The sequence below is a fragment of the Boleophthalmus pectinirostris genome, unplaced genomic scaffold (genome assembly GCF_026225935.1).
Source record: "Boleophthalmus pectinirostris isolate CB_2022bp ecotype Guang Dong unplaced genomic scaffold, ASM2622593v1 HiC_scaffold_11, whole genome shotgun sequence".
NCBI lineage: Eukaryota > Metazoa > Chordata > Actinopteri > Gobiiformes > Gobiidae > Boleophthalmus > Boleophthalmus pectinirostris.
This window is the reverse complement of record NW_026570994.1, coordinates 14995788-15002440: the sequence shown is the minus strand read 5'-3', so window position 1 is coordinate 15002440 and position 6653 is coordinate 14995788. Positions and strand designations below refer to the sequence as shown.

General features: G+C 42.4%; 1 pseudogene; it reads right to left on the bottom strand.

The window, feature by feature from the left end:
- Positions 1-3268: 3268 nt before the first annotated feature.
- LOC110153301 (complement C1q-like protein 2) lies at positions 3269-5002 on the bottom strand (annotated as a pseudogene).
- Positions 5003-6653: the final 1651 nt, after the last annotated feature.

The window sequence follows — 6653 nt, the reverse complement described above, 5'->3', positions numbered from 1 at the left end:
CTGGAATAAAGATCAAAATACAGATATGTACCCACAGGACGATAAACCGGGACGAGAGGGCTTTTTTACTCTCACACACCTGGGATACCATCCTGAGGAAGTCGGACTGCAGATGGCGCTGTCGTCCTGCCTCCACCTGTAGGAAGACAGCGCCAAAATATCACAGCAACACATAACGTGACTCTGAGGAAGACCGCGAGTGAGTGAGTCGAAACTGTCAGGTATGAAAACAAACTCTTGATCAGAAAAAAGAACCTAATAACATAAATTATTCCAGATGTTGCCGTGAGCGCCGTCATCATCATTCAGACTGTTTTATTTTGTATGGAGCTGCCGATCCTAACCGCAAATAAATTCAATATGGATTTTTTTTTTTACAAATCAACTAACTTTATACCATATTTAATAGGCAAAACTTTTCTCAAATTCTCCATTGACATGAATAGGATCCCTGTTTAACCAGAAGTGCCACCACATGAAAGTGCATTTACAGACTAAATTGGACAGGGTGGAATGAGGTGAATAATGTTTGAAACTTTTTTTTAACACTACCTGCCGTTGTTGTTTACTAATGTAATTCACAATCAATTAAATCTAGTAGTAATCTTAAAGAGGAACACTATAATTATATATGTCAGCAGTACGACACTCAAGATTAATCCCAGTCTAATTAAATAACTATTAGACTTAAAACAATAGAAAAATACAAATGATAAAAATTCTTCTCAAACATATATGCAAAGGAGATATTCAGTTTGTCAGTTTGTTCTGAAGAACTGAAGAAGCAGCTTGGATGAGCACGTACAAACTTTCTCCAATCAACAAACTGAATTTCTCTCTTGCCATGGAGTCTATCTGGACGACTTGGGGATTTTACACACACTCAAACATCCACGCTTCCATTGTAGGGAGTATTATACCTCTGATGCACTTAGCCTGCATCATAAGAGGTATAATACTCCCTACAATGGAAGCGTGGACTGGACTGCACTAGAATGAAATGGATAACACTGTCACACTGTCTTAAGGATTAATTTCTCCTGGTGTTGGGTCCTGTACTGATGGTAAATAAACTTCTCCTGTGTTAGAACTACAGAGTCATAGTTCTTCTTTTTTTTTTTTAATAGAATGATTCATCTCTTCAACTCTCATCTAGACCTGAGTGGTCAATGCTCCACTTCCTGAGCTAATGTTACCCGTATAATTTTTTGCATTTTTTTAAAGTAACACATATCCTTTCATTTCATTCTAGGTAAAATAAACCACATTTCTACAAAGACAAGGTGAGATGCAACTCGACGCCAACGCTTTAATCAAAGTTTATCTGCGGTCATGTTAATATTTGTCCTGCATAATTTCAATTTGAACAGATCCGCCTGATGTGTAAACAGCTGTTTGTTTTCCACAAGCGACGAAAAAAGGAGAAAAAATCAGCATCTTCTTAATGAATGCGTACTGGGGTCTGTGCCAATCTCACCAAGTTACTTCAATGTTGTACTTAACCGGCCTTGGGTACCACTTTCAGGGTATATACTCTGAATAACAATATAAAATGAGTCATTCACTGAGAGCGTATGTTTAGTCATGTCACCTCGCAGACATAGAACAAACCTGAGCCTGGAGTGGAGCCTAAAGAGACCACTTCATACCAGTCAAATATGTTTAAAGGGCCCATTTTACTCTATTTTATGATTTATGTTATAATATTTCCTCTTCACAAACACCTGGAGTTGTGTTTTTATTTCATTCACACGTTTAACACACAAACTCATGCATGTTTAGTCTGAGTTCTTCTCTAAAAACTCTAAAACTCAATTCCACCTTACTTAAAAAGGAGCTGTTAACTTGAAAACTACCGCTTCATGACATCACAAGGTGAAACAGAGCATTTTAAGCTTTGGAGATGTAGACAGACTAATAATAAAGGATTACTCAAACATGTGTGAATGAAACAAAATGGAACCTCAGGTCTGTTTTGGATGAGGTAACAACATTAAAACATGACTTAAAGCTCACAAGAGTCAATTTTGTGTAATATAGGACCTTTAAAATACTTGAAACATAAGGTTGTTAACTACAATATATAATCAGTTTGTAATTGCCTGTTCTTGTTGCCACTATGCAAGGATTATGATTTAATGTAATTATAATTTAACTATTTAACTTTCTGCATAGCTAAAGCTCTATTAATGCCTAACTAGGTAACTTTTTACCTACTTGGCTCCAGTGAGATTTATTCTTATGCCTGGAATATTCTAGCCTGATTCATCAGCCAGTTTCACTTTGTGGAAACCGTCTGACCTCACAGTATTAGGATACGTGGATACTTTTTCTATTTAACCAGTCGCTTCTGTTTGGTTGTGACGTATGTAATGCGCCAAATCCCGTAGGAAGAAGGACAACAACGTCTTTCCCCTTGATAGAATTCACCAAACATTCTTTTTGTTCCAGCTTTAAATCCTCTATCTCTGGAATAGTTGCCAACACAGTATGTCTGGCTTCATCTACATCCATCTCAACCACTTTGTTTACTGTTGTGCTGTTCCACGAAAGGGACCCAGACAGGCGCTTGAGTTTGACGTCATGACTTCACAGCTCTTCGCTGATTGGCCGGTGCGCGGTCTACAACTGATTCCTGACCTAGTCGCTCGAGAGAAATTATATTGAGTGGAGGCACTAGGTGGCACCAGCCTGGCTAGGAATATTCCACAGTATGGCATTAAAGTAACCCATGAAGGCCAGCAGATGTCACAAAGTTACAGGTTAGGTCTATGGAGAGGCACCCCTGCTCACAGTAACAATGTTTGAAGTCTTTTTTGTAATAGAAATCTCATGTAATTGAATACAAGAAAGGCAGTTTAGTTTAATGTCATACTAACATCTCCAAAACTCAGACTGGAAAGGTTACATAGTGTAGCTTTAAGTTCAATTTCAGATTCAAATCATCATAAGCATTGACACAGCATAAGGTTAAATGTTGTTATAGCTCATTTTAAACAACCCCTGAACCTAAAATGGCCCTCGAAGAAGATTGTATCCAAAATTGGGGTCAGCTCTGTGACCTTTATGAATAAAACTCACAAACGGCCACCGGGGAGCGCCACACGTTTAGTCAGTGACCGGATACAACCCCAACAGCAAATGAGCAAACCACTGTATGTTTTTAATTTCGTTTATTTATTTGTTGTTAAGTGAGACACTGAACATCACTTATGTCTTGACTAATTTTAGCGTCATCATTTTTTAAATGTAATTATCGCGAGTCAGGTGAAAAGTATGAAATAAAAACATAACATTAGATTTTGGGCACGATCCACACAATACAGCTTTACAATATCCCCCATTCAGAAGTCAAAATATTAGGTAATGTTGAGTCTGTGAGCTTTTGAAAATGGCCTTATCCTTATACTGACACTGAACATGAGATATTTAAAAAATGTATTAATATAATGTCATTGTAAACAAAACAAGCCAATTAGTCTACACTTTTCTGTAACATAGAGTCCATGTTCATGTCCTGGGGTCAGTCCGGATACAGGATGAAGCCGGAGAAGGTGCTGTACTTGTTGTTGTTGCCTCCGTGCGCTTTGCCTCCGTCCAGTTTGACGTACACCTCGTCCCCAGAGTCCAGATGCAGCAGCGCCGTGTTACTGGCGTAATCGTAGTTCTGGTCCGCGTCCTGGGCGATGGCACTGGCTCTGACCTGCGGAAATAAATAAATAAACCCTATTAATACCTCGTGAACTGTAATGTAAAGCACGAATGTTGTCAGTGATGGTAAAACGCCATTCATTCGAATAGGCATCAGCTTTTACGCACGAGCGTCACTGTCCATCAGAGCGTGTACACGCGGTAATAACAACACAAATAAGACTCGTCTAACGATATAGACACTTGAATGAATAGATGAAGTACACTGTAATGTTATGTGAGGCGTACAAAACAAGAAATTGGATGAAAGAGACGTGCCTGTGGTGCGCATTCGGTGCGTAAAAATGAGTCCAAGACATTTCGCACCAAATGAGACGAGTGGAAATTGCGTTTCCAACTTGTACTACAATGTCTGACTCATAAATCACAGCTGGACTGCAAATTAGCCTAAACTGCCTTTGTATAGCAACAATGTAATTGATTCGGGACGTGCAGTTTTTGACAAACAGTTTTTGCCCCCCGTCTTACCTGTCCGTTCTTGCACAGGTCGGCCCACATACTGGTGCCGTCTCCTCCGCGCATTAACACGTGGTAGGTGAAGAAGTACATCCCGGGCACCTGGCACGTGAACTTGCCAGTGCTCGCATCGTAATGGTTTCCCAGGTTGGTAATCACGTCGTCGAACTTAAGCACCTCGTACCCCTCGTGAGGGTTCTTCAGACCGACGTAAAATGCGATGCGTAAAGGGTTGAAGGACGAGTTCCTGTCACTCTCGGTGGCATCTGTAGTTCCGGTTGTTAATGTTGGTACGGATAGTTTGGGTCCCCTTTCCCCCGGTGGACCCCTCGGTCCTGGTGGCCCCGGTGGTCCCGGCTCGCCAGGGGGTCCTCTGGGTCCCGGTTTTCCCGGTCTGCCCGGTTCCCCGCGCGTCCCCTGCGCCATGGGAGGCTGTGGCAGCGCGTTCCCACTGCTTCATGGCTGTTGCCCCCGGTTTGCCGCTGTAGGGGTCACACACCATGCGGCACGTGCCCATCATCTCGTAGTAATGCGCTGAGCTCTCGGTGGAGCGCAGCATGAAGAGCGGGACCGCGATGACCACCGCCAACAGGACCATCACGGACACACTGACCGCGGCCAGCAGCGCCCGCTTCCTCCCGGGACAGACGGACGGCGCGCAGTCCGCGGAGGCGCGCCGAGAGGGAATGGTGGCTACGAAAGACTTCCACTCAGTAAACTGCGGTGGTCCTCACGAGCGCATCCCTCTGCGTCCACGCTCCGGCTGTCTGTGGCACGAGCCCCTGAGCAGCGGCTGGGACCGGGCTGAGCGCGCGGGAGGGCAGGATGGAGGAGAGCGCGCGGCCAGATGTGGACAGTTGTAACGCAAATCAGACCGGAAGAGCGCGATGTGACCTTCAGATTAAGAGATGGGCAGTTATGTGTTTATCAGATGTCACATTAGTTTGACTGTTTGACTGTTGGCCATCCTCACGTGATTTAAGGCGCATAAGTGATGAGCCATGAGTGAGGTCAAAGACGGTCCCGTGTGACTGTGTGGAGTCATTTGAACTGTTAAATGTGATGTTTGCTTATGCACCTGTCACATGGACATCCACCTGCCTCACAAACCCAGCTCAGTCTTACAATACAAATCTGCAATAATCTCTTGAAACTAACTGAAGGCACAACTCACTACTAGACTTTGGTTAGAATTACAGCAGGTGAGGTGTGCTCTCAAACGAGTCTCTGGCACATAAAATTACAGCAAACTAGCTTTATAAACTATCTTTAACTATATATTTTTAGTTTTTAGTAATATGTACATTGCGTCACCATGGTAACTCTGCCACTAGAGATACATAAGGAACAACATTCATTCATTTCATCCAGAGTTTTCAGTGCCTGTATATACTCAAGAATACTTAGATTTGAATGAAGGCTAAATCTTACATTGAGTTGCTTTTCCTCTCTCAGAGCCACTGTGTAAACTAAAGGCAGCAGCTGTGTGCGTGAGTGTGCATTTGACTCAGATAAAGTCACTGTTCTGGCTCAGGGCTGCTGCAAAATATTCACGAAGCAACCAACCAAAACAAGCCATACGCACGTCTCAACCGAGTATGTAAAATGAGCGGTTATGATTGAGTTTCGCCTCCTTCTCCTTCTTCCTCTCATATAGGACATCTTCATCAGTCTGGGGAGATGATGTCTTGTTTTCGGACGAATAGACTTTGAATTCAGATTTTGGCTAAATTAAAATTCCCCAAGAGCGCACCCGATCATTACTGCGTTGCATACAGATTTGTCTCCAATGGCCTTCTTTAGTTTTTTGAGGACAGCGAGCACTTGAAACAGAGATCTGAATAGGGTCTTTGCTACTTAATCTGCCGGTTATTTCGATTGTAAGTGGCTTGTTGAAACTAAAATGCATCTAAAGATATGTCTAAAAGTGCGTGTAATAGAATTGCAGTCTGGGTTGCTTCTTCAGAGCTCAAGGTGATGTCTGGGGATCTGTCCGGGGACTCGGGGTTTAATACACAAGCCCACAGCGGCCAATAGCAATTTCAGCCATGCTCAAGTCAGATTTAACTCACCAAAATGGCTGACGTCTGGAGGTGAGGGAGAGAACCAAGGTTAAAGGGCCCATATTACGATATTTTCTGATCTGTGTTATAATGTTGTTTCCTCATCAAAAACAGACCTGAAGTTGTGGTTTGTTTCATTCGTACAAGTTTAACACTCAAACCCTGCATATTTAGGCTGAGTTCTTCAGAAGAAAACACCCAAAAGAAACAAAAGGAAGTGCTCCACTGTGTTTTTAAACTCCATACACCTTCACTAGAATCATATGGATGACTTCAACCCTGCAATGGCCAGTTTCTACTGAATTAAAGGTAAAATGTAACTGTTAACTTGAAAACCACCTCTTCATTATATCACAATGTACAACAGAGCATTTTAAACTTTGGAGATATAGACAGACTTAAAATAAAGAGTTACTCAGACTG